The sequence below is a fragment of the Engraulis encrasicolus genome, chromosome 14 (assembly GCF_034702125.1).
Source record: "Engraulis encrasicolus isolate BLACKSEA-1 chromosome 14, IST_EnEncr_1.0, whole genome shotgun sequence".
In the NCBI taxonomy this organism is placed as follows: Eukaryota; Metazoa; Chordata; class Actinopteri; order Clupeiformes; family Engraulidae; genus Engraulis; species Engraulis encrasicolus.
The window spans coordinates 52170420-52189329 of record NC_085870.1 but is presented as its reverse complement, the minus strand read 5'-3'; the positions used below and the strand labels follow the sequence as shown (position 1 = coordinate 52189329).

Sequence of the window (18910 nt, the reverse complement as noted above, 5' to 3'; positions counted from 1 at the left end):
CACACACACACACACACACACACACACACACACACTGAGACAACAAACACAAGAGAGCACACACACACACACACACACACACACACACACACACACACACACACACACACACACACACACACACACACACACACACACACACACACACACACACACACACACACACACACACAGGGTTAAAGAAACAGAGGAGAAACGGCAGACACAACATGCCAACCTTCCAGCTTACTTTCCACAGTCCATTGTCGCATAAAGACTTAGAGTCAAAACAAGTGTCAGTTAATCAAACCCCAGGCACACCTCGTTCCATATAATGGATGCTACAGCCAAGTCAACATGTTTTACACTGTTCATATTAGAGTCTGCCTTCACAGCACACATTCAGTCACTGCAACTTTGAAACAAAGCTATTCCGAAGGCAGGTGTTCGTGTGCTAAACATTGATTTAACGTTTTGTGTTTATATGTTTTTTGTGTGTTTCTATGTTTGTTTGTTTTAAAGGGGCACAAGGTAGGATGACGTCATTTGCACGGCCTCGAAAAAGAGATGGAACATCTCAAAGGGCTATCCCTTAATAAAAGAATTGAATTGAATTGAATCTTGGTTTGGAAATGTGGCCCAGATGAAATTCTAATTGAATAGCCCTGCTACATATTCATCCTTGATTATGTCAGAAAATTCAAATCAGGAAGCACGGAGAGCACAGAGAGCACTGATGATGGCAGAAACCCGAAACGTCTGCTCTACTCTGCTGAGAAAAATAAAAACTCCTTGTGCTTGACCTTAGTGTCTTATTCAGTGTGCACAACAGTTATCTGAGCATGAATTACGAGATATTTAAATAATAAAGATTGAATGTAAAAAATCCCTGTATATTAAAATGGCCAGTATCTAGTCCAAACCCAACCTGCAATGTCAAGAATACGGCATGGAAATATGCTATTTGGTTCTTGAGTCATTTCAGAGATAATATAACTTAAAGTTTGAAATGACCTGACACTCTGCCCAAATTGGGTGGAGTGTCAGGTGGGATATTTTTCCGTAACACTACCCTACCCCTGTATATTCTGTGTAGCTTTTGGAGACACCATACTGTAACAGAGGTGTAACTTTGGATGGCCACTAATGGGGTTCATGAGATTGGTCAAAACAAATTAATTTGAAGATTCACTGTGTAGGATGGTGGCCATAGTAGGTTTTGTAACTATGCTGCTCATTGAAACTGTGCTGCCTATTGCCAAATGTGATATTTTCATGAATATTTACCAAATAATGAATTCATTTTTACTAGTATGTATATTTACAGTACGTTTTGCAGCTAAAAATGTCAATTTCTGGAAATTCAAAATGGCGGACATGGAGACGATCCACCTTTTCATGTATGAAAAGTGCAATTTTCCCAGTCATAATTAATACATAATTTCATTGTGGGGGTAACTATTAGTGAAAAAAACAACATTTGTGAATGGGTAGCATGCATTCTGGAAATAAACTACTAGTACACAGTTTAAAGCCCAGAAATTCCAGTAATTCATACAAAAAAACGTAACAATCAAGTTGCGCTATTATGAGCACCCCGATGGTTTGGCTGGCTGGTGCAAGAGGCAGAGAGGTTGCAAGAGTCTGAGTACCTGGGGGGGGGGACCCGACCTAACCTCAAGGCTGTTTGAGGAGGAGATGAGACTTCCTGACCAGAATGTACACACACACACACACACACACAAACACACACACACACACACACACACACACACACACACACACACACACACACACACACACACACACACACACACACACACACACACACACACACACACACACACACACACACACACAAAAATACACACACACACACACACACAGCCTTGCAGATGCAGATATGGTATAACCACACAAATACACAGACAGAAATGAACACAGCACAAATGCACACAGTACCCATGGTCCGTAAAACACACACACACACACACACACACACACAGACACACAGACACACAGACACACACACACACACACACACACACACACACACAAACACACACACACACACACACACACACACACACACACACACACAGGCATTCAACATTCTCCAACTAATAGTCACACATAATATTCATCTATATGCAGATGTTATGCACTCAAAAAAACCCTAGCACGCCTGTGCCCATTGCCAGTCTCGTGCCCTCTGGTTATGACTGTACGTGAGACATAAAAGGTGTCTGCGTGCCCACTCGGCTGGTACTGACTTGACTACAGGCTCCACCACTGGGCATCAAGCGTCTATACCAGCGCTGCCAAACTCAAATTGACTGCGGGCCAGAATAAAAATCTGAAACAAAGTTGCGGGCCGAATATTTATTTACAAAAAATGACTAAAATTGTGCGTTCATGAATGTAATACTCACACATTCATCATTTCCCATCATCTACTGCATGGCAGTGTACAGTAAATGTGCCTGCACATACAGTATTGTGTTGCATATACGGCTGCGCTGTTTCATCAGCCTGGGCCCACTCATATTCCACCAAATTTCAACTGTAATACACATTTGAAATGATCTCGTGGGCCAAATAAAATGACTCCATTGGGGTCTGAGTTTGACATCGATGGTCTACGATGGCTACGACAATAACTATCTCCCCAGGAACATGGTACAACACTGCTGGATAATCTGCACAAGCTGACCGTTACCACACGACACCCCTTGCCACTGAGTTACAGTAAAGCAAAAAAAAAAAAACCCTCCACACTGCTCGACTCCTCCATTACATAGCCTACCTGAGTGGGTAGATCTGCTTGTCACTGTGGGGCATCACCCTTCTCAAAACAATTTTGTACCAGTACTGAAAGAGTTCTTTTGTATTGTGCCCCAAGCAATCCCTTTATTGCATTTCTCTATGTGTATGAACATTCTTTCCGCTGCCGCCATTATGCTGTGTGTAGACCAGATACGACCAACGCGACCCAGGTAGCTGAGGTCGCTGAAGAAGTTTCGCCATGAATTCGCTTTATTCGCTCTGGACGTGACATTGACATGTTTGATTTAGCTAAAAACATAACGGCTCTGGCTTGACAGCCTAGGACATTTGGAGATATGAATATTCCAATTGGTTTTCGCCGAACCGCATCATATCTCATTACCATAATATTAACTTGACTTTAATAGCTGAATTTCGCTCACGTCGCGTCCCTTCTGGCGAATTCGGTTTGGACGCTTTAGTTGGCAACGCCCCATAGAGAAATAATGACTTCCGTAGCGTAGGTCGTGCTTGGTATACTCATAGCTAGCTGCTTCGCTGCCTACAGCACCACAGAAGGGTGTTTTCTGGGGTTCGCAGTGTGTTGTTGATTGATAACTGATGATGGACTGATGGCTATTGAGCAAAGCACATAACCACTTCACATTGCTCCTGGCGCTGTAACCAAATACCCTAAATAACTGTAAGTCATAATGTAATGTAATGAAATGTAATGCTGATGGAAGTGAAGAAGACCTAAACTTATTCCCTGGGCAGCCTGATCTAAATACCCACAACCGTCTGCACATTTGCGGGGAGCTGTTTGATGGTCGCACATGACTCAAAACGGTACCGGCACCGACCTAGTCACCCCTCCACCACCGCTCTGATTTTCTCTCCTCTACTTCTCCGGCTGAGTCAGCCAGACAGACAGGTGGAGATAGTGGCACAGATACAGACGCCATCGAGCCTTTGATGCGGGCGCCACCAAGACAAGTGTCAAACATGGAGAAAGTGAGCTGTTACTGTACACCTTGCTTTGCTTTTTTTCTTGCAAGGTAAGTCAAAAGAAAAGGGGGTTTGTGGTTTATCCAAATCTGTACATCAAGTGGGACAACAGACGACTTAAATCCTACACAAAATGATCACAACTTGACAGAGAGAGAGAAAGAGAGAGAGAGAGAGAGAGAGAGGGAGAGAGAGAGAGAGAGAGAGGCAGACGACAGAAATCCTGAAACCATCAAAACATCAAAGAAATTCTTGTAGTCAACACACACACACACACACACACACACACACACACACACACACACACACACACACACACACAGTGGAAACAAGACACAGACAGACTTTTCTGTTCCTCTGACGTAACACAATACAGTTGCTGCAAGCAAAATCACATTGAGTCCGATAATACACTCTAACACTTCTCACTCTGTGCTGAAAGTACACTGTGTGATTCCTATTAATAAAATTAATCAAACACCAATAAAGATGACCACTCACCACTTAACCGTCCTTCTGCTCTTCTGAAAATCAGGTTGTGGTGACTGAGGCTAGCGCATTGACACACACACAGACGCACATGCAAGCACACACACACACACCATAAAAAAGAGCTGAACTTTTGACTCGAGACAGGCAAGGCAAGGGTACTACCTCATTGATCTATTCCTGCTTCTCGCTGCATGCTGCTCTGTGCGTATGTTATGTCCAAATAATAAGGAAGTAGTGGCAAGTTTTTTTTCCCATTTCGCTTCTCTCGTTTGCGTCCCTAATGCTTAACCTCAGCAAAAGTGCAGACTGCTAACCATCATGTGGTCCGTGTGTGAGGTGTTGGGGCCAGCCAGATGACTTCCTGTTGCTTCATGTCTACTCATGTCTAGTGCGCCAAGCGGAGTGTGTGTGTGTGTGAGTGTGTGTGTGTGTGTGTGTGTGTGTGTGTGTGTGTGTGTGTGTGTGTGTGTGTGTGTGTGTGTGTGTGTGTGTGTGTGTGTGTCTACTGCGCCAAACGGAGTTGAGCCCAGCCGAACGCTTCCCCTTCTATTCTGGCGAAGTGCACAGCAGAGGACAAGAACCTCACTCCAATACCAAACACTTCTCCTTTCATCCTTACATTTAGCGGCGTCAGATGATGTGGCAATACAGAGGATGAACGTACACACATACAGTACAGTACGTCTGTGGTTGGTAAAGATGACATGGCTTGTCGTGCTTACAGTAATCAGTGGTGCCGGCTAAGGTGTTGCGCCTAGTAAAAACATTAGAAAAGCATAAAGCTTTAAGAAGGAATAAATTAGTATTGAAATGTAGCCTTAGGCTATATTCAATTCATGTTTTATAAAGGTTACTGCTTCCCCCCTAAATTGTAGATACTAAAGATATACAGTTTAATAGCACAGAAAAGTGAGAATGTGTCAATGTGCACATTGTGTATGTAGGACATGTGTATTGTGCAGATTATTTGAATTCTGAGCGTGCCGCACTGCTTTGATTTTGCGAAAGGATATAAAGGCTCTACATTAATACAAACATCTCCCCATGGCCCACCTCATATCTAATAGATCTTGTTCAACATTTCTGCAGTTAGGTCTAATTTCCTCTATGAAATGACGATGATAGCAGCAGTTAGGCCAGGCTTTTGTTGTGCACTTGTAGATCGTTATCGAAGTGAACACCCAAATGAATGACTTTACAGGCGGACAGGGCTGAGCACAGCGAGACACGCACATCAGCATGTGTGGACATGCAAGACATCAGGAGCTACGCAAGCACACACGACATGCACGCACAGAGACAGCAGACACACAATCACACGCACCATTAACACACGCTAGCATGAACACACACACACACACACACACACACACACACACACACACACACACACACACACACACACACACACACACACACACACACAGAGACAGCAGACACACAATCACACGCACCATTAACACACGCTAGCATGCACACACACACACACACACACACACACACACACACACACGCACACAAGCACACGCACCATTAACACACGCTAGCATGCACACACACACACACAGACACACACACACACACACACACACACACACACACACACACACACACACACACACGCACACGCACAGAGACAGCAGCACACACCACACACACCAACACATGCACACTAGGGCTGCACGATTATGGAAAAAAAATCATAATCACGATTATTTGGGTCAAAATCATAATCACGATTATTGATTTTTGCTCTAACTAAGAATGAATTAAGCTCATATAAGGTAAGCGTACCCATTAAGCCCACCAAAATCTAAATTTCTTTATTTTTCAATCATCTTCACATAATTTTTTTGTGAAATATTTTGTTAAATAGTAAGATTTACCTCTCTTCTCAATGTTTGTCACTGAGTTGATGGATATTTCAAAGTACAATATGAAGATTTTTTACGAGAAAAGTGAAAAGTCTGAATGGGCTTAAATGGTACCATTGGTACCACTTGTGTTCCAAATAAGCTCATATAGTTATTTCTCTATCAAAATACCTGGTGAGGCGTGTGAATTGAGTTTAAACAGTGGAGCCTACATGGCATAAATGGTTTCAGACCAAAAATGTAAGTTAAGATTTGCTCAAAAAAAATAGTGCATAAAACCTAATTAAATATTACGGCATCTTTTACTTCATATACTTCATAAAATTCTTCATCCAAACAGAGAAATGTATTTTTTCTTATTGATTATTGTTAGTTCATTACATTACGCCTTTTAAACCAACAACTTGGGATTGTACAGCACTTTTTATGTCCCTCAAAGGCATTTTTCATAAGCATGCATGCAAACTTGCATGCATTTCAATGGGGTGTACCATTTAAGCCCACCTTGTACCCATTAAGCCCGCCTATACAAAAAGCTATTTTATGGAAATAATCAACTCCACAAAACATTTCATGACATTTTCATTTATTTTAAGACCAATGCCAAACAAACTGGAATATGCTTAGAATTCATACCTAACCACCTTAAGTCTTACGGTAGAGTAAGATAAAGATGGTGTGTGGTTGTATCAAGAAAATATCGGCGTGTGCTCGCTCATAAAACACATCTTTCCATTTGAAGGGAAATGCTATAATTTAGTAAAACACTGCATGTATATATATAAAAATCATTACATTTACCTCTTAGTTTACTGAATATGAAAGTATTTTCAAAACATTTGACTTATACTAGCTGATATTCTATGATTTCTGACATGTCCCAAAACAGCAAAGTTTTGAGGCAACTTCTTGTCAGTAGTCCTGAGACTGGATTCACTTGGACGGGAATAACTAGACGATAAAAAATGTGATTTGTTTGCAATAAAAAACATTTTGTCAGTTACTAAACCCTTTAATTAGATAGGGTGATGAACAACAAAATTCACCTTTTCCCTTTCTTTAAATTGACCTCAAAGTTGAAAGTGGGCTTAAAGGGTACATGGGCTTAATGGGTATGCTTACCTTACGGGATAAAATGAATTGTAATAATTATGTAAAAGGCAATAGCATGAAACTTAGGTGAACAGATTTTTGGCCAGAAACACCAGCCTGTCAGTATGTTCTAGCTTCAAGGAGGCTCTAGAAGGTAGGTCACTATTGCCACGATTAAATCCCGATTGAAATCTCGATTTCGATATCACGATTATCGATTATTTTCTACTAATTGTGCAGCCCTAATGCACACACATGCGCACACACACACACACAGTCATTAACACAAAAAGACACACACACATATACAAACTCTCTTATGCATACACACACGTGCACACACATACATACACGCACACACGCAAACTCTCATATGCACACACACGCACGCACGCATGCACGCACACACACACACACACATACACACGCACACAGTCGGGGTGAAAGACTGAAAAGTGAAACTTCATCAAACATTAACAATAAAATAAATCATGAAATTGTTGTTTTCTGTCTGAAATATATCCACCAATTTCACAGCATTTAGCTAAAGGCTTGTGCCAATTTCTATTCCTGTCAAACACACAAACAAACTTTTACGTGCAGATCGTAATGTTGGCTTAATGCAATGCTATAGTTTATACTCCCTTTGCTCACATTATGCTCAAATATGACTGACAAGCACGAGCACACACACACACACACACACACACACACACACACACACACACACACACACACACACACACACACACACACACACACACACACACACACACACACACACACACACACACACACACACAGAACCAACGTATTCAAATATAATGTGCCAAAGTTTGGCAAGAGTATTCAAGAGGGACCATGCTGTGCAGTAAAGTCAGAAATATACCCGTACTGTATGTGTGTATGTGGGGGGGGGGTTCGGGTCTGATGTGACCCATATCAGAATAATGCGTGGGGGTATGGGGGAGCTGGACTGGGGGAGGGAGGGAGGGAGGGAGCTACTTCTTTACTTCCAAACGTCCTCAAGGGACAGGAGAGAACGAGAGCACATTGGAAGCACTACAAATAACATGCTCCTGGCAAACGCACATCCAACATCCTGCAATCTTTATTGTACAGCTCCTTGGGAATTTGGACTTTGCACAATATCTTAAGGACGTGAACTTTCCCCCAATTGCTTTTAATAGGCATGAGTTAATGGTTGATTGCTCCCCAGGGGGGGTTGCGTGGGGGTTGTGTGTGTGTGTGTGTGTGTGTGGGGGGGGTGGTTTGGACAGAACGCTTGCTTCCCTCCCTGGTCAGGAAGGAGTGCTCACTGTCAAGGCCTGTCCTGTGGCTGTCCTGTGGCTGTGCTGTTCTGGGCTGGGCTGGGCTGGGCTGGGCGGGACTGCCTGTCTGCCTGACAGAGGGAGCATGGCTCCAGATACAGTCCTCGCTGCGGCTACTGCTGCTGGTAGTGGGATCCCAGTGTCCTTTGGGAGGGGTGGGGAGGGGAGGGGAGGAGGGGGGGGGGGGTTGCCATTCCTCGCAGTGGACAGGAAAAAGGGGGCAGGAAAAGAAAAAAAATCTAGGCCTCACGGTGAGCGACTTTGACTTAGTCACTCGTTCATAACTTGGAATTGTGGGGTTGTTTTTCCTCATGTGTTTAATCATGTTGTCTTCATTGGATACTTGGTGCTCACGCTGGTTGTCAGCATCAGTATGGCAACATGTTTTTAGTCAATTGTGCTTCCTATGAGTAACGCGTCAAGTTGGAGTGGACTTCCTGCACGCAAACTGTAGCCTGTACTATGCACTATGTCTTTAGAATTTGTGTCAGAGTTCACCGCATTGTGACTCAGTGTGTAAAATAATGTGTGTTCAGCATACAGTATGAACTATAAAGACAATATTCATACAGTAGGCTGTGGTAACTTTCTGTCAGTTGGCGCATTTGGCTTTGAGCCAACTCTGACTATGCAGCCAGTAAGTGTGTTAAATAATACAGTATGTCAGAATGTCAGAATTCAACTCTAATATATTGTCTTTGAGAGATTTTTGTTAAATTACACTGGCCTACGTGACAGATTTAAAAAAAAACACTATTTACAATAGCATCTAATTTTTTTGCCAGCATGACCAGTGTCATCAAACCTCTTGCAGAAGGACCCATCAACAGGGCTATTCACTCTATGTAACTACATCAAACATCATTGCTGCTATGGTACTACGGAAGGTCTTCAGTATCAGATTAAGACGTCATTACCTTTTTGGAACCGTGTAATAGGGTCTCAGCAGAAAGAGGTTACCAAGAAAAAATGAGACGAAAATCACATTCATTGATTTTGTTTAACTTCAGTTGCCAGCTTCAGACAATTATAGAATCTGAATCATGATGAGGAAGACGTTGAGGAGTGGCACTGTTAAAAAAAATCTACGAAGCTGATGGTGTTTCCACACTGCTCTCTTCAACGATCTTTTACAAGAAGCTCAACGGATTTCAAGGAAATCACAGGCAATCATTTCATGTACAGGTCACGTTTCGGAACCAACTTGGCAAGGGAAATGTACACCCACACACATACACACACACACACAAACAAATGCACAGGCACACACAAAACTACTGGGAAATGCTCATTAACAGACACACACACATACGCACCAAAACACACACACAGACACACACAAAGCCCAAAGCCCAAGACACCTTCGCGCACACCCACAAAAACTGATATACACAAGCGCACACAGAGGCCCACATTAAATAAAAGTAAACCAGAAAGTTCTGCTCATCTGTTTGAAATTAAGCCGATATTTACATTTATATAAAACACACACACACACACACACACACACACACACACACACACACACACACACACACACACACGCACGCACACACACACACACACACACACACACACACACACACACACACACACACTTACACATTTTCATGTCACTGTCTTTGGTTCAACACCAAAACAAACAGAATTTTCTGTCTGTCTGAGATAGCAGCCAGGCCGCAAGCAGTACAACAATCAGTGGCGTGGGGGTCAGCAAAGTTCGTGTGGGACCTTTGGTCTGCCAATGAACCCGTGTGACTGCTGAGGGATCTGCTATCGAGGTTTACAACCTTTCCAAATACTCCATTTCACGCCACATCCTTATAAGGCACTGTGTAAACACACAACATCACTCCTGCTACCACACCTTTGCTTTATAACAACAGGCCAAAGTCTGCTGCGCGCACGACACATTTATATAATGTCTAATGCAGCGGACTCTACAGCTCTTTCGCTTTACTTTTTTGATGCTGATTGTGAAACAAGTGGGTAGATTTTTTGCATGATCCGATACTTGACCGGGATGCTGTAGCAGCCCAGCCCAGATCAGACACACTCTTGAGGCAAGTGTTGAGGCATTTATTTCAACAGGAGCAGCTGGTGTAGAACTAGTGGATTGAACACATACAGTACACACAAACTGTGTCAGCTCTGAAGTAGCTCCTTGGAATGAGGGATGAAACATCTTCAAGTTCAACCTCCGTCCAGTCAAGTCTGGTTGCTTATGTCCCTACCATGGCTCTAATGGTAGGCAGTGCACTGGGCTGCCACACCGGCTCCAGGTTCGATTCTGGCCCCGATCATTTGATGAACCCTCCCTATCTCTCTCCCCATTCACTGTCCCTCCCCTACTGTCCTGTCCTCAATAAAGTAAAAAAAAAGACCAAAAAAAGACCAGTTGATTACAGCTGAACTCTCTGGATAACTCTTGGATGAATACAAATCTTCACACTTTAATAAGCCAACTAAGCAGAAAAATACCAACTGATATACACGTACCCCAAAAGGATGTTCATGGTCAGATTTTACAGCTTTTGCTGATGTATGTTGGCACTGCATACAGGGTTACAACTCATCGAGTACGGTACATCCTCCTTGCGCTGCATTCACAATTCATATTATAGCTTTCACTCCTGAACAACTATGACATTTGTTTAGACTAAAACGGCATGTGTAACTTTGCAGGTAGTTGATTTTCCATATGACGGTCTGTGTGTGTGTGTGTGTGTGTGTGTGAGAGAGAGAGAGAGAGAGAGAGAGAGAGAGAGAGAGAGAGAGAGAGAGAGAGAGAGAGAGAGAGAGAGAGAGAGAGAGAGAGAGAAAGAGAGAGAGAGAGAGAGAGAGAGAGAGAGAGAGAGAGAGAGTATGTATATGAGTGAATGAGAGCTGGAGAAATGTATTTTTGCTGACTGATATGGTCTTTCCCATAAATATGACAACGCATGATCCACAACACTCTGAATTATCATCAGAGACCGAAACTTATCGACAAACCAATTCCCTTATATTCCATATCAGTTTCACAACGGCAGTGGAAAAAAGACACCCAAATGTCAGATGGTATACTGTCACGTCCTAAAATAACTTGCAGAGACAGTTCAACTTGGCCCTTTAACGTGACCTCTGTCACAAGAAAGTGACATTTCATCACATTTAATCAAAAATACTAACTGCAATCCAGTTGTACTTCCCCAAAGACAATATCACATCACTGTTGATATAAGTGACAAGGAGAAGAGAAATCAAGTGTGAGGCTAAGTAAGGAATGCGTGGGGGGAGCAGATGGATACAAACTTATACGCAATCATGCAGTGTCTCGTGTCTCTACACACACACACACACACACACACACACACACACACACACACACACACACACACACACACACACACACACACACACACACACACACACACACAGTGTATCTGCATCTTGGACTATAGAGGCATGCGCACACACAGACCTTTCAAATAATATTTAGTCTGAACTAAATTCATATTAAATTGTTTTTTTCATCATCATTGGCCAAGGAAATATGTAATTATCACCAGGGTGCGATTTGTAGGGGGGATGGGGGGGATTGTCCCCCCTTCTGGTTTTGATATCGCCACTTTTTGCACATAATTTTAATCACAGTTTAATGTAATTCCATTGATATTGCTTAAAATCTGAAACATATCCCCCCTTCTGGTTTTCCGACAAATCGCACCCTGATTATCACAACACCCATTCTTCCGCATTAATATGTGTTAGTATACCTGTGTATTAGCCTGGTCCTGACCATCCCATATAGGCAATCCTTGGCCGGAAGTACGTGGATGGTCTCGCGAGGCTACCTGTGTATAGGCCTACCCTGCCTTTCTCATTACGTTTCTCAATGTAACATGCAAGTCATTGCACTATAACTTGCAAGACATTTAGAATGTTGCAAATAAACAACATAATAATAGTTTGTTGAGTTGTGCACAAATTAGTGCTTTTTTATTTGCAGTCTATTTGAAGGCTATAATGTGACGGAATGTAGTGGTCAAGTGGCAGAAGAGAGTTTGCATTTCTGTGCTTGGGCACTCTTGATGATTGACTTGATATTCACTTGATATATCACTGGCAATAATAGAAATCATTGTGATGAAAACAATGGCACAACAACAATAAAGCATTTATAGGACATGGCAAACGTTAGCCAGCTCTTTTATATTGCAAGTTGCTGAATAAAAAAAAAGACGCTACTTTGGTAACAGCAATACATGGAGCCTACATTTGGTGAGGCCAGGTGCATACCCAACTTGAGAATAGCCTAATAGTAGGTCTACACCTGTTGTATTTAATTATTATTGTCTGTCAGACTATTCGACAGTGAAATGCAATACACATAGCCTAATACGAAGTTAGTCTCCTGTTCATACGATGCTATCATTCAGTCACCATGTTACAGTCAGTCTGCCACCGTCAAGTTGGTTAGAATTTTCCAGAAAAGTGCAGCTTTCATAGACCTACTGTAAACTTGTCAGCAATGCTGTTGATGGACGCCCGGTGACACTTGAACGTGCCCAATCAATTTATTTACGCGTACGCAATTTGGTGACTGACCATTGTACGAGTTTCAAATTTACACAGGTTGTAATCATGGACGCCTTCATATTTAGCTTACTTTACAACACAAACAAATAATTTTAGCTGTGTTGGTTTTAATTCACATAGCCTATCTCATCAAATCTCACCAAAGAACTGCGCCAAGTGAAGTTGAGAGAATGCTGAGTCATCCGACTGTGATTTCCATGTCAACCACCAACAACTTAACTGAAAGCTGCGCTTGTCGTTTTACAGCCAGCTGGCTTGTATTAATTAGCCTATAATCATTTTGAAAACATTGCCAGCAAGCATATTAGCCACAGTATTATCGATAGGTGTCTGACATTTTTTGTAAGTCTGACTCAACACATCCTACATTGATAAAGCCATGCGCGTAGCTGGACCAATAGCCAATATCTGAGTTTTGTTTCTTGACATTTCTTAGCCCAAATCTGCATGCAATTGACTACTTTACCAGAAGTTACAATGTTTGTCCACTTGACTTCATATAACCTGTGTAGCGGAGTAGTCTGTAAAATGAATGGATAACCCTTCCATTAAAACACTAACCTGAAGTCCTCTCGTTCTCTTGTCCTTTGTAACGGCGATTGCTTTTGTCTCTTCCTGATGTGGTCAGACTGCAGTCGAAACCTTGCCAGTCAGATACTGTAGTCTAGGTTGTTTATATAGTAGACTACTTGGGAAATGGTGGCACGCGAGAACAGTGTTGCACTTTGCTGGTGATAGTTGCGGGTGCCCCTGCCAGAGGCTACAGCGCGAGCGACTGCCTGACAGCCAAAGTGATGCTGCAAGGTAGAATTTGTATCTCGCGACTCCCCTCCCATTGGAACACCTACAGGAATGACATGACAAGCCCGCAGCGGAAGCGACTTCTGTAGTGTGATAACATATAAACTGTGATTTTTAAATATATATATATATTATTTTTGTAAAGAAACGTTAGTGACAATACGCGTAAAATAGCATATAGACCGTGGTGACAGAACGACTGGTGAGCCATTCAAGGTGTCAAAATGCCCTTATAAAAACCATCCACCTCTAGGCCTAATAGGTTTAACACTTAGGCTACTTGCAGGATTCTCGTGTCTTATGTTAATGCCATATATTCGCATTTTTTAAATTTTGTTATTATGTCAATAATATGTTTGTGTCCAAATAATACATTTGGTGGCTACAGTAATAGCCTACTACAATCAAGCAGTTTTTACAGCAGAGTAGCCTATAGGCTACAGCACTTGTTCATGAGGGTGATTTTATCATTTGAAACACTGAGAAGAGAGAAAAAGGTAGCTCAATAATTTAAAAAGTACTATTTTTTCTGACATAATTTCTTGTTGACAGGAAAACCTGGGACTGGAAAAAGTTATTCATCACAGCGGATAAAAAGAAATTAGTGATACCAGTCATCATTTGTAAGGTATTTTTTATTAGTTTGTGAATGCTATTTTTTCTATGGTGGAGAAGGGTGTTTTTAATTCCTTTGAGCCACAAGATGACATGAATCTGAAACAATTCTGTAGCATAACAAGTGGAATGCTTTGGTCAGTAAATGAACACAATGAACCTTCAGAAGTTTTTCTCTGACCACCACCCTAACTTTAATGTGAAGAGTTCAAATGCAAAACCCCCTAACTCCATTTCTGAAGACCTGCACTTCTATATTTTTAGAGAACCCCGTTGTTGGTTTGGTTTACATTCATGTACTTGATAATACATATAAATAGTTATATTACATAAATAAAATAAAAAATATATGCAATTTTGATAGCTTTGTATTAAATAAAAATGAATTAAGATTATTTTCTGAAATGGCACTTAGGGGGTTTTGCATCTGAACTCTTCATTTGTAAATCTGGTATACAGCTACAGTCTCAGGTGAAGTAGAGTAGGCTAGGCAGTATTCTTCTATGGGTGCCCATAAACCACCTGTGAAACCTAACATACCAATCTGTGAGAAAACAGTAAAAGTTGTTGAAAGTGACACCAGACACCTCTGTACTCTGTGTCTGTAGGATGTTGGTGATGCGTCATTTTTTCACTATGTAAAGCAAGGTGTATTAACTGAAAATGTGGTTTGTTTGTAAAAAAAAAATGTTTTTATTTTTACTTTGACACCTTTCAAATGTCCAAGTATTATGTTGTCTCCTGAGACAAGCCTTAACAGTTATAAAAGCCATGAACACTTTTTTTCTCTGTTGCATGGAGGGTATCTTCTCACGGTGAAGAGGGTGTCTTCTCTCCTTCAGTTACAAACGTCCACAGCTTTACCTCTTGTGTGGTAACTTTGATGTGTTGATAGGCTATGTGGCACATAAACAGACATACAGTAGAGACACACAGAGACACATAACCACCAAAACCCAGAACCTGTGTGGTAGGTACAACATTTTCACATGCTGCAAGAAAAGAAACACTGAAAGCTATCTTTGATTATGGCTTTGTTCACTCTTCAGTTTCTTTCCAACGAGGCCGATCTGACTGTGTGTGCGGAGGGAGACTCGTGAGGCTTGTCTTCTGCTTAAAACAAAAACAAACCAGACAGATGAATGTCGAGGGTTGGGAAGCACACCAAAACAAATACGCTTCTGCTCCATTAGGATGTGTGGGCCTGCTTTGAGTGGTCAGTCCAAACTCAGTTCCCATACTTGATCCCATGTCCCTCACACATATCTCAACAGATATCCCCCATCGGCCGTAGATCTCTTTTTATTCTCAGCTCTGGACAGCATCAACACTGAAAAAAAGTTTTTTTTTGTAATCTTGTTTCAACAAGAGTAGGGTCGACTCATGAGAGAAGATAAACATGAAAGCTTTCTGTGGCAGAGCTTTCTTTAGAATGGACAGTGGATTGAAAAGGGTTTTTGGGAGTGGCAATGGGGTTCAGTAATGGCGCTTTCCATTGAAATACTAATTCACTAACATTCTTTAACCTAATGGTAATGGGAAAGACTTGGTTACCACAGTTCATAACTCACACTACAATGAGACTTTAGTAATACATTACGACTTGGTCATTTCCATACTGATAACTGCAGATTTATAACTGGGATTGTGTCTTAACAGTTTAACGTGGTCTTTTCAGGAACTCAGCCATCTGGGGCAGTGTGGTGCCAATATGAGTAACAAATGGAGTTGAGCTACCGAGCCATTACAATGCTACTACAGTAGCACCAGAAATTGGAAAAGTTAGAGACAAATCAAGCCTGGATCCATGTGATGCCTGATGAATGCCCCTTTAGACCAACGGAAATTGAGAGCAAATGGAGTTCCCTTAGCGCTGTAGATGGCAGTAGCGCAGATCTTTTATAAGCCACCACCAAACACCACAGAAGGAGGAGGGGACAACACCCCCTTAAGACACCGAACTTGTGCACACAGCTTTGCATTGCGTAGATGGGGTTTCATTTATCTCTCTGTTAGAAAAGCTTTGGTAGCACCCCAGAGCCCCCCTTAGTGGGGTGCAGAGGCACTGCAGGGGGGCTATGCTTTCATATAATGTAACCATCCCATAAAATGATTAGCATCAGTATTCACTTTCATTTCTTGTGTGCAATATTTACTTGTACATTACATTTCACTCCAAGAAATAAAAAAGAAAAAAGAACAGTATTCATTGTGCTGTGTTGTCTGAACTTTCATCTTTGGAGAAGTCTGGGAACCACTGGGTAAGGATTAGGGTTAGGATTTGGGCTACGTGTTAACAACCTATTGGCAGATCATCTCAATGGAAGACTGACTTGACTCTGTGTCATGACTTGAAGAACATCAACTGCACTCCCACACTCACCGCTCCTCCTGGACAATAAATGTGCATTGCAACATAACCACCGTCATGCAAGCCTTTCAGACTGACCATCTGTCATTTGTCCAATCCTCATGGTTTGGGATCATTTATTTAACAGGCAGCAGCACACTTGATGGACCTCCCTCGCTGCTCTAAAATGAGCCACACGGTGCCATCTGCTGGTTGTAGGGATGTAGATGTACACACACTCACAAACACACACTCACCAATGGGTCAAAGTGGCAGGTAAGTTGGTATTTTCTACGAGCCAAACTGAAATTTCTGCAACATTTGGCCAGTTGACTGGTGTTAATTTAGAGCCCTGGATACGTATCCAGATGAATACTACAAAAAACTAACTATGAAAATAACTATGAAGGTTTACTAATGTCGATTATAGGCTACCATCTGTAGTGCACCGGTGTTTGTAACTCAGATTGCACACAACAGAAGCATAGCACTTACTTTAATTACTGTATGGGTCTCTTTTTGGTCTATTGCTTGACAGGAGCAGTACGCAAATGTATGCAGTGTTAGCACTTAGAGAGAGAGGAACTACGAGTTGTACTCTCTCAGTGCTGAATTAACAGAGCGAAATTTACTGTACAGAGTACACCTTTAATACTGCTGTAAAGGAACCGTCTGGTATGAACAGCAAAGTGTCTCTTCATCCATCAAGATTCTGGTTTGAGTCAGCCGATACAAAACTACTTTGGGCCAGCCTCTGATGCATCACCATATACGTTGTAGTACCCACAAATCATTGTAGCATTCATTGTAGATTCCGGGTTTTAGGCCAGATGTCTGAGTTTATGTTGTGTGGGGGTTATGGGGGGTAGCCCTCTGAGAAAATGTTTGAAAATATTGTTATTAAAATTTTAATGCAATATAAGGATGGAAATATAGACAGGTCTTCAAGTTTCTTTTCTTTCAGACATGTACCTGTCATAGTTTTTGTCTTTTACCTGACATGTCTTGACTGTGAGACTTTTGCCTTAATCAGAGGGTCACATGGAAGACGGAAGTTTCACCGTTGAAACATGTCAGGTAAAAGACAAAAACTTAATGAACGTCATGCATTTGTTTGGAAATATAGAGACTTGGGCCTCAGGGCCCCCTTGACTCTTGGGCCCCTGGGCCTGGTCCTGGTAGGCTCATGCAGTAGTCTGTCCCTGGTAAATCCCACTTTCCCTCCCCGCTTGTGGTGGACCTTACCCACTGCATCACCATCAGAACAGTGCAGGACTTAACATGGGACAGTTCTGCTGTTACTGTTTTTTTGATGGATGCATCAGCCAATATATAGACGATTTATAAAATGAACACTAGTGGTGTGCATCATTGGTACTGCCCTTACGATTCGATTACGATTCGGGATGTAACAATTCGATTCAAATCGATTCAGTCCGATTATGCGATGTGTTGCTATGAATTACATTTCTACTGAAAGCAAGGCAACGTTTTCATCCGTCATGAGGTAATACAAGCAGTCAGATACTAAACAATATTTTATTGGCTGTTGTGTGTATAAGTCCTGAAGTTTTCAATGTTTTGAAGTGCTTTAATCTTTTATATATATATACAGGGGGTGGACAAAATAATTGAGACACCTGTCATTTTATTGTTGGAAGTTTCATGGCTCAAGTGAACCAGCCTGTTGGCCAATCTTCATTAATGGCACATTGCAGCAGTAAAGTGAAGTGTGAAGGTTCAATTAGCAGGGTAAGAGCACAGTTTTGCTCAAAATTTTGCAATGCACACAACATTATGGATGACATGTCAGAGTTAAAAAATGAGAAATTCTTGGTACATGTGTAACTGTTGCATCTTTGACCGAGACAGCAACTCTTTCTGATGTATCAAGAGCCACAGTATCCAAGGTAATGTCTGCATACCACCAAGAAGGATGAACCACATCCTACAGTACAGGATTAACTGTGGATGCAAGAGGAACTAAATGACACTAAAATGACAGGTGTCTCAGTTATTTT

The 18910-nt window shown here is 41.8% G+C and overlaps 1 protein-coding gene across 2 annotated transcripts in view; it reads right to left on the bottom strand.

Annotated features, from left to right (window-relative positions):
• The window catches only part of pparg (peroxisome proliferator-activated receptor gamma), a 47078-nt gene extending 33181 nt beyond the window's left edge, over positions 1-13897 (bottom strand). For both annotated transcript variants that reach the window (XM_063216080.1, XM_063216082.1), the window contains exon 1: positions 13685-13897. The gene's annotated coding sequence lies outside the window, so the exon portion shown is untranslated. The remainder of the gene's footprint in view (positions 1-13684) is intronic.
• Between the last annotated feature and the right edge of the window lie 5013 nt (positions 13898-18910).